This window comes from Ctenocephalides felis, unplaced genomic scaffold, assembly GCF_003426905.1.
Source record: "Ctenocephalides felis isolate EL2017-DRISC unplaced genomic scaffold, ASM342690v1 CF-g0.4_SCAFFOLD_03573, whole genome shotgun sequence".
In the NCBI taxonomy this organism is placed as follows: domain Eukaryota; kingdom Metazoa; phylum Arthropoda; class Insecta; order Siphonaptera; family Pulicidae; genus Ctenocephalides; species Ctenocephalides felis.
This window is the reverse complement of record NW_020539727.1, coordinates 307,154-330,011: the sequence shown is the minus strand read 5'-3', so window position 1 is coordinate 330,011 and position 22,858 is coordinate 307,154. Positions and strand designations below refer to the sequence as shown.

At 34.2% G+C, this 22,858-nt stretch overlaps 13 non-coding genes across 13 annotated transcripts; all 13 read left to right on the top strand.

Annotated features, from left to right (window-relative positions):
* The first annotated feature begins 7,613 nt into the window (after positions 1–7,613).
* On the top strand, positions 7,614–7,687 carry Trnan-guu. Its single transcript has one exon. It is a non-coding gene; the product is annotated as a tRNA-Asn (tRNA).
* Positions 7,688–8,877: 1,190 nt separating this feature from the next.
* Trnan-guu lies at positions 8,878–8,951 on the top strand. The gene has a single exon. It is a non-coding gene; the product is annotated as a tRNA-Asn (tRNA).
* Positions 8,952–10,644: 1,693 nt separating this feature from the next.
* Trnap-ugg lies at positions 10,645–10,716 on the top strand. Its single transcript has one exon. It is a non-coding gene; the product is annotated as a tRNA-Pro (tRNA).
* Positions 10,717–11,491: 775 nt separating this feature from the next.
* Positions 11,492–11,565, top strand: Trnan-guu. Its single transcript has one exon. It is a non-coding gene; the product is annotated as a tRNA-Asn (tRNA).
* A 6,001-nt stretch (positions 11,566–17,566) lies between these two features.
* On the top strand, positions 17,567–17,640 carry Trnan-guu. The gene has a single exon. It is a non-coding gene; the product is annotated as a tRNA-Asn (tRNA).
* A 1,758-nt stretch (positions 17,641–19,398) lies between these two features.
* Trnan-guu lies at positions 19,399–19,472 on the top strand. Its single transcript has one exon. It is a non-coding gene; the product is annotated as a tRNA-Asn (tRNA).
* A 369-nt stretch (positions 19,473–19,841) lies between these two features.
* Trnap-ugg lies at positions 19,842–19,913 on the top strand. The gene has a single exon. It is a non-coding gene; the product is annotated as a tRNA-Pro (tRNA).
* Positions 19,914–20,179: 266 nt separating this feature from the next.
* Positions 20,180–20,253, top strand: Trnan-guu. The gene has a single exon. It is a non-coding gene; the product is annotated as a tRNA-Asn (tRNA).
* Positions 20,254–20,624: 371 nt separating this feature from the next.
* Positions 20,625–20,696, top strand: Trnal-uag. Its single transcript has one exon. It is a non-coding gene; the product is annotated as a tRNA-Leu (tRNA).
* An 86-nt stretch (positions 20,697–20,782) lies between these two features.
* Positions 20,783–20,854, top strand: Trnal-uag. The gene has a single exon. It is a non-coding gene; the product is annotated as a tRNA-Leu (tRNA).
* Positions 20,855–21,030: 176 nt separating this feature from the next.
* On the top strand, positions 21,031–21,102 carry Trnap-agg. Its single transcript has one exon. It is a non-coding gene; the product is annotated as a tRNA-Pro (tRNA).
* A 271-nt stretch (positions 21,103–21,373) lies between these two features.
* Positions 21,374–21,447, top strand: Trnan-guu. Its single transcript has one exon. It is a non-coding gene; the product is annotated as a tRNA-Asn (tRNA).
* A 713-nt stretch (positions 21,448–22,160) lies between these two features.
* Trnan-guu lies at positions 22,161–22,234 on the top strand. Its single transcript has one exon. It is a non-coding gene; the product is annotated as a tRNA-Asn (tRNA).
* The last annotated feature ends 624 nt before the right edge of the window (positions 22,235–22,858 follow it).

Sequence of the window (22,858 nt, the reverse complement as noted above, 5' to 3'; positions counted from 1 at the left end):
CTTTAGCCTTGCAACCCCTTACGAAGGGCTTACTTCAACACTCCAATCGCCCGCTAAAGTACCTGTAATTACCTGTGGGGATTAGTAGCTACTATACGAATGAAACCAAGATTACTTTTATAACTAAATCTATTAAAATAATTAATAATACATTCCGCATGTATTTGTGGAACATGACCCTACTTGCATAAGGTCATGTTCCCTAACTAATACCACTTATTCTTATATCGTGGTATATGTGCTTATATGGATATATGAGGGGAGAATAGCTATAGCTTATAATCTACATGATCTGACCTTTAAGCTGGACCTGTCTTGTTGCACAACACACACACAACTAACACTAACGTATCCCAAGGCGTTTGCCTATGGGATACGTCTTCATTGGCTCTTACTTCTTAATTGCCAGGATCTCCGGGGCGTCTCTCTGATGGACCCCAAGAACCAATAGATATTTAGGGGTAGTGGTAGGGGTGTACCCTGGGGTTGACGACCATCAGGCGACAATAATTATCAATACGACGATAATTATGATTATCGTCACACGCCCCCCTGTCACACCAGAGCCGCCCTCGGCTCTAAAAATTGTTGCTACTTTCCAACGATGTTTGAGGTCCCCGTAGCGGTATCCATAATTGTTGGCCGCACGTCCAGAGCATGGTTTACTTAATATGAAATCGAACGTAGACTGTAGTTGTGGGTGTGTGCCTTCAGTAATTGTGCTTTCGGTCAGATTTATGTCGTCTTGGGTTCTTAACTAGCTATTCTCCCATTTATTAATAAATAAGATTGTTAGACCACAAACAAACAAAAAAAATCGATTAAAAACATAACAAGTAATCTATAAAAAAAATATTAATCGACAACCATAATCTTTAAAACAAATATCAAACTAAATTTATATAGGTCAATTTGACCCTCAACTGAACTTAATTAATTTTGTTTTCCAAGAGCTCGTGTTTGAAAAAACTGTACTTATATGAATTTCAAACCGCGACGTTATACTAGCATTTATACATAATTCTACAATACGGAAAAAAATTACACGTTGAAAGATTAAGATGTTACTAAAAAGAGAACGTTTTCTTGTACAGTTTTTTCGGAACACGCTATCTTGAAAACAAACCTAACCTATGTGTGTGTGCTGTTACCTATTTTCTTAGTTGTAGTATTAGTTATTATGAAAAAAACGTAACCCGAAATTTAAATTAGTTCGCCAGAATTGATGAGCCCGATGATATGGACAATATGGAGTAACGCGTGGAAAAACATAAAAATAAAATAACTAATGTGACAATAAACGATGAAAAATTTATTTACCTCTGCTTTAAACTGAATCAATTCCTTAAATAACTAAATGACTAACGAGCGCGACATTTACAGTAATTCAGCCTCTACTGGTGTGATTGCCCCCCAAACACAAGACCACAGATGGGGGCTAAGATCTAGTTATCCTTCTTGCTCCCCCCGCAGCGCCCCAACCATAATAACACTAGACCGACCGCTTATGCCCACCCAAAAACAATGGCACTTACAATCACCTGTGTAAGCGGGACACACCCAGAGTTCCCCATCTCGGCACAAGGGCCCTCAAAGGTTGCCCCCTTCGCGGGGAAATGGCGACGTGCGACCTATGGCGCCATTCCAGTCTCACTGAAGGTACCTTCGCAAATAATCCTATAATCACTTAATAAAATACTCATAATAATTCGACGGCTGCGGGTTTGATTAAGGGCGGTTTCCCCGATTGAAACCGTACGCGTCCATCGATTCGGACACCTCAATGGTCCTCGCTCGTGGACAACTGGGCCCACCTTTAAACAATAATATTCTCATATACACATAACACAAAAACGTACATCCGATATGGCGTCCCGATATAAGCCTGCAGACTTATATTTATATAATCTTGTTGCAACAACCTATTCTCCACAAACAAAAATCCCGATATAACTTTCCTGCAACATGACAACTAAATATCCTAACATATTCTAAAACTTAATTCTACAATCTATCTAAGGGAGGGGGAGGGGAATCTTAAGACTAAACCTTATATTATTATTATTTTAAAAAAAAAAGTAAATGATTTTTTTCCTCAATCATATACTTCTACGCCGAAAAAATCTTTTACTCTACAAAAATGAATCGTGTCATATCAATCTAACTACTTATGAAACGAGTCCGGTCGTTTCATGAGACAGCGTTACTGCTTGTCCCGGCCGCTCGGACTAAAGCTACGTCAACCGACGGCCGAGTGCCTACGGTATAATCATATACAAAAAAAAATTGAAAAAGGACTATTGAAAATAAAAAATTAAAAAGGATGGTAAATGCTACGACACGATCCTTCAGTTTATATATTCATTTATATAAACTAACTCATACTTATACTTGATTCTGAACATTAAGTTTGCCCTATCTCTACTACTTCGTACATACTTGTTTCCTTTATCAATTTTCTCATTTCATTAACTCTATTTGCCATATCGGACCCCTTAATCAGGATTGAGCGGTCAAAAACACGAGCCAATAACGATTGACGAGACAGAATTAAAGTATTATCAATAAAAATCAAATCGTATTTTGTCCATATAAAAGGGCGTCACGAAAATTAAACAACACGCCGACGGTATAAACGCGGTACTATACTACAAACGTTTGTTTGGTTTGTTTTACGGTGACATCAATAAACAAACAAAAAAAAAAAACACGACGAAAATAATAGTTTACCTCGAATCATTCTCATACTTAACATAAAACTATTATACTTGATACATATACAATCGGGCACCATAACATAATTAACTTTTTAAATTTGCCCTCTATACTCTCATTGCCTTCAACGCCTTGCAACGTAGGCCATAAACTCTATCCGTAAACCAAACCAAACCTTTCGCGACGCACGGCTAAAAAAAACGACACAACGATATATACAAATATAAATAAAACATTATTTGAATATAATAAAATGGCGAACAAAACGGATAATGCAATAATGATAAATGGGATAAAACAGTAAAAATGACGAAGTTACGCGTATGATATGAAACTAATTTATAATGGAATAGTAAAACATTAAAATTAATAAGAATTAGGCAAATATGAAGAAAAAAAAAAAAGCTACTTGATCAAAAAAAAACTGCGAAAGAGTGTCACTGGCCGTTCTAGCTGTATGACGCACACAACTAGAGCGTTTATCCAACCGTCGGGTACAGGTCCGTACTTGGCAAGACCGAGTGAAACCCTTACCAGTGTTCCTGCACCCGCAGAGATATGACTTCTAAAAGACACTTTGTGCCTGCAATCTGCTCTAATTAACGAAGGTTGGCTAGTCCTTTCGTTACCGTGCCGCATACGATGTATAACTAGACTGGTCGCGATAGCCGTTGTAATCGTTATGCAAAGAAATCATATCCCAATCCTATTATTAGTAGAATCGGCTGGATAAAGCCGCGAATAGAGCACCAGACAATGGTGACCCGGCAGAACTGAGGCCAACATTAGTACGCGTAATCATCACAAAAGAAAGAGAGAAAATATTTAAAAGACAAGAAAAACATTATCAAAATTATTAAAACTAACTCATTATTGCATCATCTTAAAAAAAAAACACGAAAATACACGACGATAAAATATGAAGTAAGAAAAAAAACTATACTAATACTACCAACCAATTACTCTATACCTATTTATTATACACAATCCAGCTGGTCAGATATGAATAGCATGCCTATGTTTCAACTATTTGAAAAAAAAATAAAATCCTTGTTAAACTAACAAATCCGATTCGGCACTGTCTGCCTGGCTCAAAAAACTTCGACTCTCTGCACGCGTTTCGTACGCGCCAAACATCTCACCCCGTGAGTTTCTCAAAATTCTTACACTTTTACACATAGGCACGCTAGTCTTTATGCTAATTCTCCCCCGTAAAATTACCTAAAAATAAAACCAACGATAATAGCAATTTGTTAAAACGTGTTAAATTGCTAATCTTACACTTGACTAACAAAAGTGACAAAAACTTGACTTATTCAGATAACTTTCAAAAACTTTTAAACTGATTAATATTATTATAAAATAATTTTCAACTTAAATTAAATTTTCCTATATAAAATAAAAAGTAAAAATTTTTATTCTATGAATCTAGTTGAAAAAAAAGTTAACAAATTTTTTAGCTAAACTCTCATAAGAGTTCAAGTAATTTATCAACGATAACATAAAAAAGAAAAACAAGTTCCTTTCTAGTAAACATTAACTTATTTAGAAAATCCTAACTATTTAATCTATGTAAGTAAAGAAAAACTTAATATTTTTTACAACTTTCTTGGTCTGCATAATATTCTGAACTAATAATTAAAAAAAAATCAAAAGTAAAAAACAGACTTTTTTTTAAATTTATGGTAGACCTTAATTTAATTAAATTATCCTAACTATTTTATTCATAGCGCGTGAAAAGTAAAAAGTAATCTTGCCTCATTCGTCCTTAAAATCGAAAAATTTGGTAATTACAGGGTTTGTTAACAACCGCGAATAAAAAGAAAACTAAATCAGAAAATAAATGAAAACCGCTCAAACTATTTGTGTTTATCTGTATTTATATCCGTACTTATGTTTAAAAATATTATTAAAAATGACAAAAAAATGCATTATGCGCGCGAACATTTTCAAACCGTTTAACAATTGCTGAGTGTGAGTATGAAATTTTGAACTTGTACACCATGCTGGGTCGCGCACAGGTCGGGTCAAAATCACTTGAAAAAAAGGGGCTGAAAGTTAAATTTCTCCGAAAAAAATGGCCATGTGTTTTGCATAACCACGCGTATCTGCACTAGAGTGTCCCAAAAGCAAAATATTTGAGCTTACTAGAAAAAATATATTCGACTATTGGAATATTATTTTAGAAAATTAAAAATATTTTTGTGGATATATTACCGCGATTTTTATAATAAAAAGTAAAAAAATTGCAATTACATCTACGATTATGTGAATTTATAATTCTTATTTATTTATTTATTTTTATTGCTTATTATTAGAACATAATAATTTAATAACTTGTAATACTGTATAACAAAATTGGGGAGAAAAAAAATAGAATTAACTTAATAGAGCAAGAATTAAAATTGAATTCGATTAAAAAAAAATACAATTTTGTTATTCTATAAATTTTATACTATTGAATATTCAAAACTATTTACAACGCACCAAACAAAAACGCGAAAAATTTAATAAAGTTTGACAAATACATTGAAATACAACAACTAATAAAATTTCACACTCACGCCTTATTTAAAATCAATTTAAGGATTTATAATTTCAAAATATTGGGATACGCGCGCTTTTTAGAAACAAAACTACAGATAAACACATGTAGCGAAACACATACGAAAATACACACACATAAAGAAATTGCGCGACGTTTAAAATTTGATTTATTTCTATCAACTTCTATAAAAATTACGAACGCATTAAAAATACAACCGATACACGTATACAGTGGGAGCTACTCGCTTGGTTTTTTATTAAATATTATTTAAATATAAAATAAAAAAAAATGTAAGTTGGGGATCGAATGCGTTTTCACCATTGTGACGAGAAGGGTTGAAGCCCCCCTTTTTGGGGTATGCAATGCTACCAAATATTATACTTTAGCCTTGCAACCCCTTACGAAGGGCTTACTTCAACACTCCAATCGCCCGCTAAAGTACCTATAATTACCTGTGGGGGTTAGTAGCTACTATACGAATGAAACCAAGATTACTTTTATAACTAAATCTATTAAAATAATTAATAATACATTCCGCATGTATTTGTGGAACATGACCCTACTTGCATAAGGTCATGTTCCCTAACTAATACCACTTATTCTTATATCGTGGTATATGTGCTTATATGGATATATGAGGGGAGAATAGCTATAGCTTATAATCTACATGATCTGACCTTTAAACTGGACCTGTCTTGTTGCACAACACACACACAACTAACACTAACGTATCCTAAGGCGTTCGACTATGGGATACGTCTTCATTGGCTCTTACTTCTTAATTGCCAGGATCTCCGGGGCGTCTCTCTGATGGACCCCAAGAACCAATAGATATTTAGGGGTAGTGGTAGGGGTGTACCCTGGGGTTGACGACCATCAGGCGACAATAATTATCAATACGACGATAATTATGATTATCGTCACATATATATATATATATATATATATATATATATATATATAATTTGCACGAGCCTGGACATTTCTTTAAATTCGAGCACATATTATTTACTACAGTATTGTTTATTGGATCGAGAACATATTATTTACAACAATGTTCTACATTGGTTCCAACACAAACATGCACTGGATAAAACCCGTGGCTTGTTTTTCTAGGGTTATGATTTCGGCTTAGATATTAAACGTAAGTGGCAAATCATGTGTAAAATGTGTTTAGTGAGTAGAACCCGTGGCATGTTGTACATTGGATGCAACACAAAAACGCAGTGGGTACGACCCGTGGCTCGTTGGTCTAGGGGTATGATTCCCGCTTTGGGTGCGGAAGGTCCCGGACGAGCCTTGATATTTCTTTAAATTCGAGTGCCTATTATTTACTACAATTGGTGTTTATTGAATATACCGCGTGGCTCGTTGGTCTAGGAGTATGATTTCCGCTTAGGGTGCAAGAGGTCCCGGGTTCAAATCCCGGACGAGCCCGGACTTTTCTTTAAATTCGAGCACATATTACTTACTACAATGTTGTACATTGGATGCAACATGGGTTACAGATTAGTGTACATATAAGTTCCATGTTAGAATAAGCAATGTTTTAGGATAAGTTATTATTAAATGTGAATATTCGGATGTTAACCGAAAGGTTGGTGGTTCGAGCCCACCCGGGGGCGTAAAGTAGTTATTATTTATACTCTGGAATATTCAATGCATATTGTTTATACCCAATAGTAGTTGATGGTTATATTATTCATCATATATGTAGTTTACACGAGCCCGGACATTTCTTTAAATTCGAGCACATATTATTTACTACAGTATTGTATATTGGATCGAGAACATATTATTTACAACAATGTTGTACATTGGTTCCAACACAATCACGCACTGGATAGAACCCGTGGCTCGTTGGTCTAGGGGTATGATTTTGGCTTAGATAATAAACGTAAGTGGCAAATCATATGTAAAATGTGTTTATTAAGTATACCGCGTGGCTCGTTGGTCTAGGAGTATGATTTCCGCTTAGGGTGCGGGAGGTCCCGGGTTCAAATTCTGGACGAGCCCTGACTTTTCTTTAAATTCGAGCACATATTATTTACTACAATGTTGTACATTGGATGCAGCATGGGTTACAGATTAGTGTAGATATAAGTTCTATGTTAGAATAAGCAATGTTTTAGAATAAGTGATTATTAAATGTAAATATAGGTTAGTTAATTAAGTAACAAACAAACGCCTTTTCATTAGTAATATTTAAAGTTTAACCGAAAGGTTGGTGGATTGAACCCACCCGGGGGCGTACAATGATTGTTATTCATACCCATTATTGTTCAATAATTATAATTATTGTTTATGCTATATATAATTTACTCCTACTATTATCAACATCGCGATAAGAGCCTCCGTGGCGCAATTGGCTAGCGCGTTCGGCTGTTAACCGAAAGGTTGGTGGTTCGAGCCCACCCGGGGGCGTGAAGTAGTTACTGTTTATACACTGGTATATTCAATGCATATTGTTTATACCCAATGGTATTTGATGATTATATTATTCATCATATATATAATTTGCACGAGCCCGGACATTTCTTTAAATTCGAGCACATATTATTTACTACAGTATTGTTAAAATACTTAATAATTAGTTAACCAAAAACTTATATTTAAAAACACTTAAAAATTGTGAAACAAAATATTTCCTTCATCAAAATACCTAAAAATTTGTAAAATAAAAAATAAAAAAAATTGTAAAAATATTTGACAATAACAATAAAAATGATAATGATAATATTAATAATAATAATAATTACAATAATATAAGATACTTAAATTTGTTAAAATATCATAAAATAACCTAAAATTTGTTAATATTGTAAAAGTATGTATTGTAAAGCTTATTAAAATTACTTATTAAATTTTTAAAAACACTTGTAACAAACAAACTAGTTATATTTAAAGAAAAAAAAAAATATATAATTATGTAAATATAAATAGGTTTATAGTAAATAAATTAAGTAATAAAATAGCTAATAATTAATTAAACTATATTAAACCTATAAAATATTGACTTAAGCCTTATTATAATATTAAATATTATACCGACGGCTTGTAAAATTAATAAATAAATTAAAATAAATATATTGGATCGAGAACATATTTTTTACAACAATGTTGTACATTGGTTCGAACACAAATATGCACTGGATAAAACCCGTGGCTTGGTGGTCTAGGGTTATGATTTCGGCTTAGATATTAAACGTAAGTGGCAAATCCAAAAGTTGGTCTAGGGGTATGATTTCCGCTTAGGCTGCGGGAGGTCCCGGGTTCAAATCCCGGACGAGTCCGGACTTTTCTTTAAATTCGAGCACATATTATTTATTACATGGGGGTACAGCGTTTCAGAGGCTGTCACTCAAACCGAAAGTAGACTTTGTATAGTTTGTATAGTTTATAGGAGTGAAGTAAATGTTAACTATTTGTGTGTGAAGTGAATCGAGCGCGATGTATGGACAGGTATTGGGCACTGGTTGCGCCGTGGGTTACAGATTAATGTAGTTTATTGGGTATAAGAATAATTGTTGTTTATACTCATTATTGTTCAATAATTATAATTATTGTTCATGCTATAAATAATTTATTCATACTATTATCAAGAAGCGATAAGAGCCTCCGTGGCGCAATTGGCTAGCGCGTTCGGCTGTTAACCGAAAGGTTGGTGGTTCGAGCCCACCCGGGAGCGTAAAGTAGTTATTATTTGTACTCTGGAATATTCAATGCATATTGTTTATACCCAGGGCCGGTCCTGCCTTGCATGCGATGCATGCAAAAAATGCGGGCGCACGCCTTAGGAAGCGCCAAAACGAGTTTCGGAAATTAAATTTATATTATTTATATTTTTTATTATTTATATAAAATCTAGAATACTTGATAAATCATAATGAGCACTCTAACTGAACTATAGATACGGAGACTGCAATGTGATATTAGTAGAAACAATTAACCTATTAATTACTCTGCAAATGAGTAAATAACAACTCTGTTTATTGCTTAATCTACTTATTCAATTTTTTCTTTGTTTGAAGTTACGGTGGAATCGAAAAAGAAATTATCTAGTTTGCCCATAAGCGCGAAGCTGCGAAAGATTAAATTAATTATTAGGCATTATTGACGAAAAATTACGAGCTAATTTTGTTGAAACAGAACTTGTTGAAAATAAAAATAAATTATAATCGGGAAAATGAAAAATGGGGAGTCATTTCTTAAAAAATGGCATGTTTATTCCGAAAAATTGAATTGTAACTTTTGTCTTTGTTGCAAATGTTTCGCATCTGATGAACTTTGAATGTTAAAGACATGCATGGTTAGAGTTATGGAAATGAAACAAATATGAAAAATGAAAGCAAAATTTACTTTGGTACGAAAATCTTAAGGCTTATACCTTGTGGTGTCCATACTCTAAACTTGATAATTATTAACTCTGCAGAAATAATACATATCAAATATAATTAGTTTTTTGTCAATATAGTTCAAGAAATGAGTAATTTCTTTGCATTTTTTACTCATTTTTGGACAATACTTCTAAAATAAAAAAAAAAAAAATTAACTTTAGAACAACAATCTGATAATCTGAATATATCGAGAAAACAAGGATGGATACAATTCGGCTCCTACAATATCAATAAGGAGAAGTTTACGACGCAATTTTGGATATTGTGAAAATTAAAATTAAATATAAAATTAAAAAATCCAATATGAAATACGAGTGTTATGATTGAAAACGACAAGTTTTCTTTAGCTGTCTTGGCACGATTTGCTCAATAGAATAAATCGCACAATAAATAAGTAAAATGTTTCAAAACCCAAATATTAATATTGCACATACGTTGAAAATAATAGAAAATTTAAATATATTTCATTACAACCAACCCGCAAATTACCTCGATTTTCTACATACATTTAAAATTAATGTATTTTATACTCTTTTAGATTATATCTTATTTTTTGTGTACTAAATCTAATCAAATTAAAAATTACTTTAAAAAAAATTGTGAATATTTATATAATTTTAATGATGAACTGTTAAAACAGTTAAAATTAATAGGGGGGGGGGGCGCTAGAAAAAAAGTTGCATGCGGGCGCTAAGGACCCCAGGACCGGCCCTGAATTTATACCCAATAGTATTTGATGATTATATTATCCATCATATATGTAGTTTACACGAGCCCGGACATTTCTTTAAATTCGAGCACATGATCTAGGCATTTCTTTGAATTCGACTGCCTATTATTTACTACAATGTAGTACATTGGATCCAACACAAACACACACTGGATAGAACCCGTGGCTCGTTGGCCTAGGGGTATGATTTTGGCTTAGATAATAAACGTAAGTGGCAAATCATATGTAAAATGCGTTTATTGAGTATACCGCGTGGCTTGTTGGTCTAGGGGTATGATTCTTGCTTTGGGTGCGGGAGGTCCCGGGTTTAAATCCCGGACGAGCCCTGACATTTCTTTGAATTCCAGTGCCTATTATTTACTACAATGTTGTACATTGAATCCAACACAAACACGCAGTTGGCAAATCGTGTTTAAAATGTGTTTATTGAGATGTGCAAATCATGTGTAAAATGTGTTTATTGAGTATACCGCGTGGCTTGTTGGTCTAGGTGTGTGATTTCCGCTTAGGGTGCGGGAGGTCCCGGGTTCAACTCCCGGACGAGCCCGGACATTTCTTTAAATTCGAGCACATATTATTTACTACAATGTTGTACATTGGATGCAACACAAACACGCACTGGGTAAAACATGTGGTTTGTTGGTCTAGGGGTATGATTCCCGCTTTGGGTGGGGGTGGTTCCGGGTTCAAATCCTGGACGAGCGCGGGCATTTCTTTCAATTCGAGCGCATATTATTTACTACATGGGGGTACATCGTTTTAGAGGCTTCAAATCGTGGACGAGTGCGGGCATTTCTTTCAATAAGAGGGCATATTGTTTATTACATGGGGGTACAGCGTTTCAGAAGCTGTCACTCAAACCGAAAGTAGACTTTGTATAGTTTGTATAGTTCATAGGAGTGAAGTAAATGTAAACTATTTGAGTGAATCGGGCCCGATGTATGGACAGGTATTGGGCACTGGTTGCGCCGTGGGTTACAGATTAGTGTAGTTTATTGGGTATAAGAATAATTGTTGTTTATACCCATTATTGTTCAATAATTCTAATTATTGGTAATGCTATATATAATTTACATCTACTATTATCAAGTAGCTATAAGAGCCTCCGTGGCGCAATTGGCTAGCGCGTTCGGCTGTTAACCGAAAGGTTGGTGGTTCGAGACCACCCGGGGGCGTAAAGTAGTTATTATTTATACTCTAGAATATTCAATGCATATTCTTTATACCCAATAGTATTTGATGATTATATTATTCATCATATATGTAGTTTACACGAGCCCGGACATTTCTTTAAATTCGAGCACATATTACTTACTACAGTATTGTATATTGGATCGAGAACATATTATTTACAACAATGTTGTACATTGGTTCGAACACAAACATACACTGGATAAAACCCGTGGCTTGTTGGTCTAGGGTTATGATTTCGGCTTAGATATTAAACGTAAGTGGCAAATCCAAAAGTTGGTCTAGGGGTATGATTTCCGCTTAGGCTGCGGGAGGTCCCGGGTTCAAATCCCGGACGAGTCCGGACTTTTCTTTAAATTCGAGCACATATTATTTACTACAATGCTGTACATTGGATGCAACACAATTCATGCTATATATAATTTACTCCTACTATTATCAAGAAGCGATAAGAGTCTCCGTGGCGCAATTGGCTAGCGCGTTCGTCTGTTAACCGAAAGGTTGGTGGTTCGAGCCCACCCGGGAGCGTAAAGTAGTTATTATTTGTACTCTGGAATATTCAATGCATTGAAATGAGATATAATGGTGTTGGTAGTATAGTTTGAGTATTAGTTGGAGGTCCGTTTGTTGAAAGATCAACAGTCCTGGATATTGGTTACTGTAGTAGCTTCTTTATGCGATATGTTAATAATGTCCGTCCAACCTTTCCTGATGCCTTGGGTCGAGCAGTAGGAATAATGTTTGATCGACTGGTTTGATGAGAGTTCTCTTCAGACTAATGGGTCCTTTCAATAAGGTATTCGCTGGAAGAGACAAACTTCTGGTTTCCAATAAAAATCCACTTGTAATGTTTTACACTGTATTTATTTCTTTACTTCACAGACATAAGACTTGACTGTATTTATTTCTTTACGACACAGACTCCACTTAGATTATCTAAGACTACTCTAGACTAGACATTAAGACTCACTGGCTAGAGTCTTGACTAAGACATCACTGGTTTATACAAATAATTTTGACTCTTTATATATTGCATTGGACGTGATAATTCGGGATGGCGCACTTCCGCATTCATACGAAGATCTTGGACTTTGATCAACATTGAACAATGAATTCATATTTTTATTAAAAGCACGTATGATTACAGAACACGCCACCCCTAAAGCATATTGTTAGTCCTCTCACAATTAAAAAGAAAAAAGAAATTACAATTTATTGGGGTTCCTCCCCTCTAAAACAATTTATCGTTCTCGATAAATGAAAAATAATAATCCATGGTACAATTGATTATAGCAAAAGAGAGAAAACTATTTGCAAAATATAAAAAAAGTAAAAGTATAAAATTTTGTAATATGTCTGAAATATAGTAATTAGATAACAATTCTGATGATAATATGAATAAAAAAAATTAACATCAACCCTTTTTTTTTAAAAAAAAAAATTAATCTAATATTGTTGTAACATTTTGCTGCATATTGTGATTTTTAATAATTCATTAAAATTATTTTGATTTAGCTTCAGCAGTTTGTTTAATTTCAATAGTAGGATTTTGATAATGCAGCAAAATATTACAAACAATAATTAGTTACATTATTCTTATTGGATATAGTATGCAATCTAATACCATATGAATTCGCATAGTTACATAATTTGTGTGTCTGATTTGTATACACGGCATTAAAATGATTATGTATGCAAAATTTTGAATATCAAATAGGTCATATTTGATTTATATTACTTACACATCTATAAAACTTTCAAAAATGTATGTGATAGAAATAATCGTTTGAACCATTATCACTATCATTAATTAGTTTCGATAAAATAATAAAAACAGCTTTTCTATTTGCATAAGAATATTAACAAGGTGCAAGATCTCTCTTTCTTTTCACAAATTTAATATAATAAATTGTTTAATTTTGTATGATAATTTATTTATTTGATTCTAATTTAAAATATGATCAAAATACTCTATCAGATTCAGTTCAATATTTTTAATAGGATGTTTAAAATTGCGCGCGCGGTTATTACTAACTGAACCTGTATGAGAATCATGTATCAATCTTCGAAAATTTTAAAAAATAGCTTGCACACTTGTTGCCATTCTGATGCATTACATCTAGATAGAAATGGAAGATAGTGATAATTCGTTTTGTAATCTAATACTTATGTGTCACATACATTTACATTAATACATTCCTGGGCCCTCTTAATTTTATAACTTTATTTTCAAATTCTATTCTGAACATTCTATTTTTACTATAAAAATATACAATATGAAAATATTAATTTGAAATTATTATATGTAGAATGTCAGTATTAAATAAAAATGAGTGGCCTTTCAATTGCAGAATAATTGATACAAATATATTATTATATATATTTTTTCTATATTTTGTTTCCATGTGAATTATTGATACTACTCATCAAAATTACTTTTGTTTTAAGTGAATAAATAATTGAGTGGATAGAAATTAATTTCAAAGAAATTAATTGGTTTTATTTTATCTACTTTGAACGCTCGAAATTCATAGTTATTCATAATTATTATCAAAAAATAAACATACAACTATGAAAATATTAATATGTCAAATGAAACAAAATAAATTACTATAAAATTATTCAAAAAGCAAAATTAAAATATCAAATTAATAGAATTTTAATTGAATAAGATATGACGCCAATTAATACTTCACAAAATTTTTAAATAATAATAAAATAAAGTTTTGTAAAATACATCAAGATTCATAACATTAACGAAGTTAATACATCATAAGCAAATTTGTATTGCGTGCCTTGTTAAGGTTTGAATCCGAATGTTACGTGATATTTCTTTACTCAAATTTCAAAATAGAAATATGATAAAGCTTGTTATGCTATTAACGCAAATAATCAAAATTAGTGTGAACAATTATAAAAATTTCAATTAGGAAAAATATTATTATTTTCAATTTACGCAAATAATAGAAAACAAATTTACTCAATCGCTTACTAATTTTCAAAATAAAAATTATTATATTTGTAGAGAAAATTTAGGAAATATTTTTCGTTCAATATAGCATTAACAAATTGAATTGAATTTAAAATGAAATCATTCAGTATCAATAATTCAAACATGAACTTTTTCTATTTTCCTATTTTTTTTTTCAATTTATAATTCTGTTCTATGGGGATAGTTACATTGCTATTATTGACATTAATTTAAATTTATCCCCTTCATTTCTGTAACATTTTGTGGTATGGGCAGTTGATTAAATTTAATTATTATTGAAATTTGCATTTTCAAGTTCAATTATTTTCACACCAAACTTCAAAGTTCATTTAATGTATTATTCAAGATTAAAATTTCATTCTTATGTAATATTTTAAAATTATTTCTATACTCAACATTAATAGTTGGAATTTATTCTCATGCAATATTTAATATTATCAATATAATCGATAAAATCAACGAGCGTGTTTTGGTCCTAAAATGAAAATAACGAAATAAATTTATTTGAAAGATTTTATTGACTCGTTCCCGCGGATTCATGAGTCTCTTATAAGTCATCAAAATTACGTCAATATATTTAAGATCTCGCGGTTTTCACTAACCTTACGAGTCTCCATTCGGGTTTTTCCTACCCTGATTAATTATTTATTTGTCAGATACCTATTGTTTCTTTTGAACAATTAAATATTAGGCTATCTGAAATGAAGGATTGGCACTATCGCCTGAAAAGAGGCACAATGGCTACACTAAATCCTTTAGGCATTTCGCCTTTATACTGGCATTTAAAGCCACATTAAAAATCGCGACGTTATAAAAAGATTTACAGAAGATAATTGGAAACTCAAAGTCATTAACTAGAGTCACTTACTTTTCAATATTACTTTCTGAGTCTTTTATATTATTACTTGATGACTTTGTTACTAATCTTTACAATTATTTTACTTTGAAATATTTCTGTTATGAAATTCGGACCTGGCAATGCTCGTAATTGTTTTTGTTAAAAAATGCTTAGCTAACAATATTTGCTTGAACTTAACCTTGACGTGTGATATGTGAAGTCAACAAAATAATAGTGGTGTGAACAATAATCGAACTGCCCGTTGTACAAAAATGTTACCCAAGTACAACCAAAATCCTAATACTTAAACAAAAATTCAAATTGACAAAATATTATTATTTATATTCTAATTGACAAATAAAATTTAAAAAAAATTGACGACTATGATGTTCTGGTCTGGATATGTTGACGGATTGGTTTTTCTTACTTGGGGAGTGAGCCCTAGTCAAGGAGTCTGCGTCGATCTGTCTGCGTAGTTTATCTCGGTAATGCTGCCACCTTTGGTGCCTTTAGTTCCTCGTGCTAGTCCTGGTCTTGCTGCTTGCTGGATACTCTGCTTACTTTAATGACCCTGCCGCCTCTGGGTGCGAAGAAAACTGGATCCAGAAGTCACCAAGCACAATTCACCAAACTAACACTTCACTACAAGGAAATCCACCGCTTGACACCATGAAATGAAATATGGTGTTGGGTGGTAGGTGTTTGAGTGTGAGTGTGAACAGCATATTGTTTATACCCAATAGTATTTGATGATTATATTATTCATCATATATGTAGTTTATGGTTGGTGGATTGAACCCACCCGGGGGCGCACAATAATTATTATTCATACCCATTATTGTTCAATAATTATAATTATTGTTTATCTATTATATAAAAATAAGTCGGGTTTTCCTTCCTGACGATATAACTCCAGAACGCACGAACCGATTTCGACGATTTTCATTCGTTGGAAAGGTCTCGGACTCCGTGAGGTTTATAGCAAAGAAAATTGAAAAAAAAATTTAACAGAAAAGCGGAAAACACTTTCTTTTTTTACATACAGCGTCATCTCTGATACTTAGCATTACTACAAACTAATATTTTTTGTTTGACTGCTATTCATTTGTTTGACAGCTACTCATTGTTCTCTGCTCAGTTAATTTCATGTGACAAACCGGCATTGTGTTCACTGTGAAATTGCACAAAAAAGTAAAAAATAAGTTATTCGTTTCCTAACATTGTGCAAATAGTTGTTATTCATACCCATTATTGTTCAATAATTATAATTATTTATAGTAGTTTATCTATTTATATTATTTAGAGTAGTTTATCTCGGTAATGCTGCCACCTTTGGTGCCTTTAGTTCCTCGTGCTAGTCCTGGTCTTGCTGCTTGCTGGATACTCTGCTTACTTTAATGACCCTGCCGCCTCTGGGTGCGAAGAAAACTGGATCCAGAAGTCACCAAGCACAATTCACCAAACTAACACTTCACTACAAGGAAATCCACCGCTTGACACCATGAAATGAAATATGGTGTTGGGTGGTAGGTGTTTGAGTGTGAGTGTGAACAGCATATTGTTTATACCCAATAGTATTTGATGATTATATTATTCATCATATATGTAGTTTATGGTTGGTGGATTGAACCCACCCGGGGGCGCACAATAATTATTATTCATACCCATTATTGTTCAATAATTATAATTATTGTTTATCTATTATATAAAAATAAGTCGGGTTTTCCTTCCTGACGATATAACTCCAGAACGCACGAACCGATTTCGACGATTTTCATTCGTTGGAAAGGTCTCGGACTCCGTGAGGTTTGTAGCAAAGAAAATTGAAGAAAATTTTTAACAGAAAAGCGGAAAACACTTTCTTTTTTTACATACAGCGTCATCTCTGATACTTAGCATTACTACAAACTAATATTTTTTGTTTGACTGCTATTCATTTGTTTGACAGCTACTCATTGTTCTCTGCTCAGTTAATTTCATGTGACAAACCGGCATTGTGTTCACTGTGAAATTGCACAAAAAAGTAAAAAATAAGTTATTCGTTTCCTAACATTGTGCAAATAGTTGTTATTCATACCCATTATTGTTCAATAATTATAATTATTGTTTATGCTATATATAATTTACTCCTAGTATTATCAACAGCGCGATAAGAGCCTCCGTGGCGCAATTGGCTAGCGCGTTCGGCTGTTAACCGAAAGGTTGGTGGTTCGAGCCCACCCGGGGGCGTAAAGTAGTTATTATTTATACTCTGGAATATTCAATGCATATTGTTTATACCCAATAGTATTTGATGATTATATTATTCATCATATATGTAGTTTACACAAGCCCGGACATTTCTTTAAATTCGAGCACATATTATTTACTACAGTATTGTATATTGGATCGAGAATATATTATTTACAACAATGTTGTACATTGGTTCCAACACAAACATGCACTGGATAAAACCCGTGGCTTGTTGGACTAGGGTTATGATTTCGGCTTAGATATTAAACGTAAGTTGCAAATCATGTGTAACATGTGTTTATTGAGTAGAACCCGTGGCACGTTGTACATTGGATGCAACACAAATACGCAGTGAGTACAACCCGTGGCTCGTTGGTCTAGGGGTATGATTCCCGCTTCGGGTGCGGGGTTCAAATCCCGGACGAGCCCTGACATAAAGTAGTTACTGTTTATACTCTGGAATATTCAATGCATATTGTTTATACTCAATAATATTTGATGATTATATTATTCATCATATATATTGTTGTACACCCCTGATATTACAAGTTGCTAACCACTGTCATAATATTAGATTTCTAACAAGTCCAGACTGAAATCTTAGAACCCTTGAGCTTTAGCTGATATTAACGGTTCATATTAACTTTTCTCAGACTACTGCGTAGTAGCTGACATTAACATTCTCTCACGAAATCATAAATCTACATCGACAAATCTCAGCAAGATCATATTATCGACATTCCGCCTAGTTAACAATTCTCACCAAGTTCGCATGAATAACATTTTGTTTAATCAGCTAAATTCATTACTTTGTCCTTTTCGTTGCATAGAATATTCGAAACAAATCCCCACTACGTTTCAAAGGATTTTAGTTTTAATAATTATGAAATAAATCAGTCTTAATCTGTCGGTCGCCGGGCAAACACTTCTCTTCCAATACCTCCGAGTTCCTTGTACTTAAAGTGAAATAAAGTGAAGTTTTTGAAATAGTCTTTTCATTTATCAATCTCAAGTATTTTCAGCAAGTAAGTTTCAGGAACTCCGGAAGGTCCAGAGCAACAACACCGATTTGCATATAGCGGCGCCAACAGCTCTTTCTGTTCATCAACGCGGTGCCCAACAATACATAATTTGCACGAGCCCGGACATTTCTCTAAATTCGAGCACATATTATTTACTACAGTATTGTATATTGGATCGAGAACATATTATTTACAACAATGTTGTACATTGGTTCCAATACAAACATGCACTAGATAAAACCCGTGGCTTGTTGGTCTAGTGTTATGATTTCGGCTTAGATATTGAACGTAAGTGGCAAATCCAAAAGTTGGTTTGGATTTGCCACTGGGTAGAACACTTGGTTCGTTGGTGTAGGGGTATGATTCCCGCTTGGGGTGTGGGAGGTGCCGGGTTCAAATCCTGGACGAGCGCGGGCATTTCTTTCAATTCGAGGGCATGTTATTTATTACATGGGGATACAGCGTTTCAGAAGCTGTCACTCAAACTGAAAGTAGACTTTGTATAGTTTGTATAGTTTATAGGAGTGAAGTAAATGTTAACTATTTGTGTGTGAAGTGAATCGGGCCCGATGTATGGACAGGTATTGGGCACTGGTTGCGCCGTGGGTCACAGATTAGTGTAGTTTATTGGATATAAGAATAATTGTTGTTTATACCCATTATTGTTCAATAATTATAATTATTGTTTATGCTATATATAATTTACTCCTACTATTATCAAGAAGCGATAAGAGCCTCCGTGGCGCAATTGGCTAGCGCGTTCAGCTGTTAACCGAAAGGTTGGTGGTTCGAGACCACCCGGGGGCGTAAAGTAGTTATTATTTATACTCTGGAATATTCAATGCATATTCTTTATACCCAATAGTATTTGATGATTATATTATTCATCATATATGTACGATTTACGAGCCCGGACATTTCTTTAAATTCGAGCACATATTATGTACTACAGTATTGTATATTGGATCGAGAACATATTATTTACAACAATGTTGTACATTTGTTCCAACACAAACATGCACTGGATAACACCCGTGGCTAGTTGGTCTAGGGTTATGATTTCGGCTTAGATATTAAACGTAAGTGGCAAATCATGTGTAAAATACGTTTATTGAATAGAACCCGTGGCATGTTGTACATTGAATGCAACACAAATACGCAGTGCGTACAACCCGTGGTTCGTTGGTCTAGGGGTATGATTTCCGCTTTGGGTGCGGGAGGTCCCGGGTTTAAATCCCGGACGAGCCCGGATATTTCCTTGAATACGAGTGCGTATTACTTACTACAATGTTGTACATTGGATCCAACACAAACACGCAGTGGGCAAATTATGTGTAAAATGTGAAAAACGCCTTTTCATTAGTAATATTTAAAGTTTAACCGAAAGGTTGGTGGATTGAACCCAACCGGGGGCGTACAATAATTGTTATTCATACCCATTATTGTTCAATAACTTTAATTATTGTTTATGCTATATATAATTTACTCCTACTATAATCAACAGCGCGATAAGAGCCTCCGTGGCGCAATTGGCTAGCGCGTTCGGCTGTTAACCGAAAGGTTGGTGGTTCGAACCTACCCGGGGGCGTAAAGTAGTTACTGTTTATACTCTGGAATATTCAATGCGTATTGTTTATACTCAATAATATTTGATGATTATATTATTCATCATATATATATAATTTGCACGAGCCCGGACATTTCTCTAAATTCGAGCACACATTATTTACTACAGTATTGTATATTGGATCGAGAACATATTATTTACAACAATGTTGTACATTGGTTCCAACACAAACATGCACTGGATAAAACCCGTGGCTTGTTGGCCTAGGGTTATGATTTCGGCTTAGATATTAAACGTAAGTGGCAAATCATGTGTAAAATATATTTATTGAATAGAACCCGTGGCATGTTGTACATTGAATGCAACACAAATACGCAGTGCGTACAACCCGTGGCTCGTTGGTCTAGGGGTATGATTCCCGCTTTAGGTACGGGAGGTCCCGGGTTCAAATCCCGGACGAGCCCTGACGTTTCTTTAAATCCGAGTGCCTATTATTTACTACAATGTTGTACATTGGATCCAACACAAAAACGCAGTAGGTACGACCCGTGGCTCGTTGGTCTAGGGGTATGATTCCCGCTTTAGGTACGGGAGGTCCCGGGTTCAAATCCCGGACGAGCCCTGACATTTCTTTAAATTCGAGTGCCTATTATTTACTACAATCTTGTACATTGGATCCAACACAATCACGCACTGGATAGAACCCGTGGCTCGTTTGTCTAGGGGTATGATTTTGGCTTAGATAATAAACGTAAGTGGCAAATCATATGTAAAATGTGTTTATTCAGTATACCGCGTGGCTCGTTGGTCTGGGAGTATGATTTCCGCTTAGGGTGCGGGAGGTCCCGGGTTCAAATCCCGGACGAGCCCGGACTTTTCTTTAAATTCGAGCACATATTATTTACTACAATGTTGTACATTGAATGCAACATGGGTTACAGATTAGTGTAGATATAAGTTTCATGTTAGAATAAGCAATGTTTTAGGATAAGTTATTATTAAATGTGAATATAGGTTAGTTAATTAAGTAACGAACAACCGCCTTTTTATTAGTAATATTTAAAGTTTAACCGAAATTCATACCCATTATTGTTTATGCTATATATAATTTACTCCTACTATTATCAACAGCGCGATAAGAGCCTCCGTGGCGCAATTGGCTAGCGCGTTCGGCTGTTAACCGAAAAGTTGGTGGTTCGAGCCCACCCGGCGGCGTAAAGTAGTTATTATTTATACTCTGGAATTTTCAATGCATATTGTTTATACCCAATAGTAGTTGATGATTATATTATTCATCATATATGTAGTTTACACGAGCCCGGACATTTCTTTAAATTCGAGAACATATTATTTATTACTTATTTATTATTACTTTATTGTATATTGGATCGAGAACATATTATTTACAACAATGTTGTACATTGGTTCCAACACAAACATGCACTGGATAAAACCCGTGGCTGGTTGGTTGTCATTTTGGCTTAGACATTAAACGTAAGTAGCAAATCATGTGCAAAATGTGTTTATTAAATAGAACCCGTGGCATGTTGTACATTGGATGCAACACAAATACGCAGTGGGTACAACCCGTGGCTCGTTGATCTAGGATATGATTTCCGCTTTGGGTGCGGGAGGTCCCGGGTTCAAATCCTCGACGAGCCCGGATATTTCCTTAAATACGAGTGCGTATTACTTACTGCAATGTTGTACATTGAATCCAACACAAACACGCAGTGGGCAAATCATGTGTAAAATGTGAAAAACGCCTTTTCGTTAGTAATATTCAAAGTTTAACCGAAAGGTTGGTGGATTGAACCCACCCGGGGGCGTACAATAGTTGTTATTCATACCCATTATTGTTCAGTAATTATAATTATTGTCTATGCTATATATCATTTACTCCTACTATTATCAACAGCGCGATAAGAGCCTCCGTGGCGCAATTGGCTAGCGCGTTCGGCTGTTAACCGAAAGGTTGGTGGTTCGAGCCCACCCGGGGGCGTAAAGTAGTTATTATTTATACTCTGGAATATTCAATGCATATTGTTTATACCCAATAGTAGTTGATTATATTATTCATCATATATGTAGTTTACACGAGCCCGAACATTTCTTTAAATTCGAGCACATATGATTTATTACAGTATTGTATATTGGATCGAGAACTTATTATTTACAACAATGTTGTACATTGGTTCCAACACAAACATGCACTGGATAAAACCCGTGGCTTGTTGGTCTAGGGTTATGATTTTGGCTTAGATATTAAACGTAAGTGGCAAATCATGTGTAAAATGTGTTTATTGAATAGAACCCGTGGCATGCTGCACATTGGATGCAACACAAATACGCAGTGGGTACAACCCGTGGCTCGTTGGTCTAGAATATGATTTCCGCTTTGGGTGCGGGAGGTCCCGGGTTTAAATCCCGGACGAGCCCGGATATTTCCTTAAATACGAGTGCGTATTACTTACTACAATGTTGTACATTGGATCCAACACAAACACGCAGTGGGCAAATTATGTGTAAAATGTGAAAAACGCCTTTTCATTAGTAATATTTAAAGTTTAACCGAAAGGTTGGTGGATTGAACCCACCCGGGGGCGTACAATAATTGTTATTCATA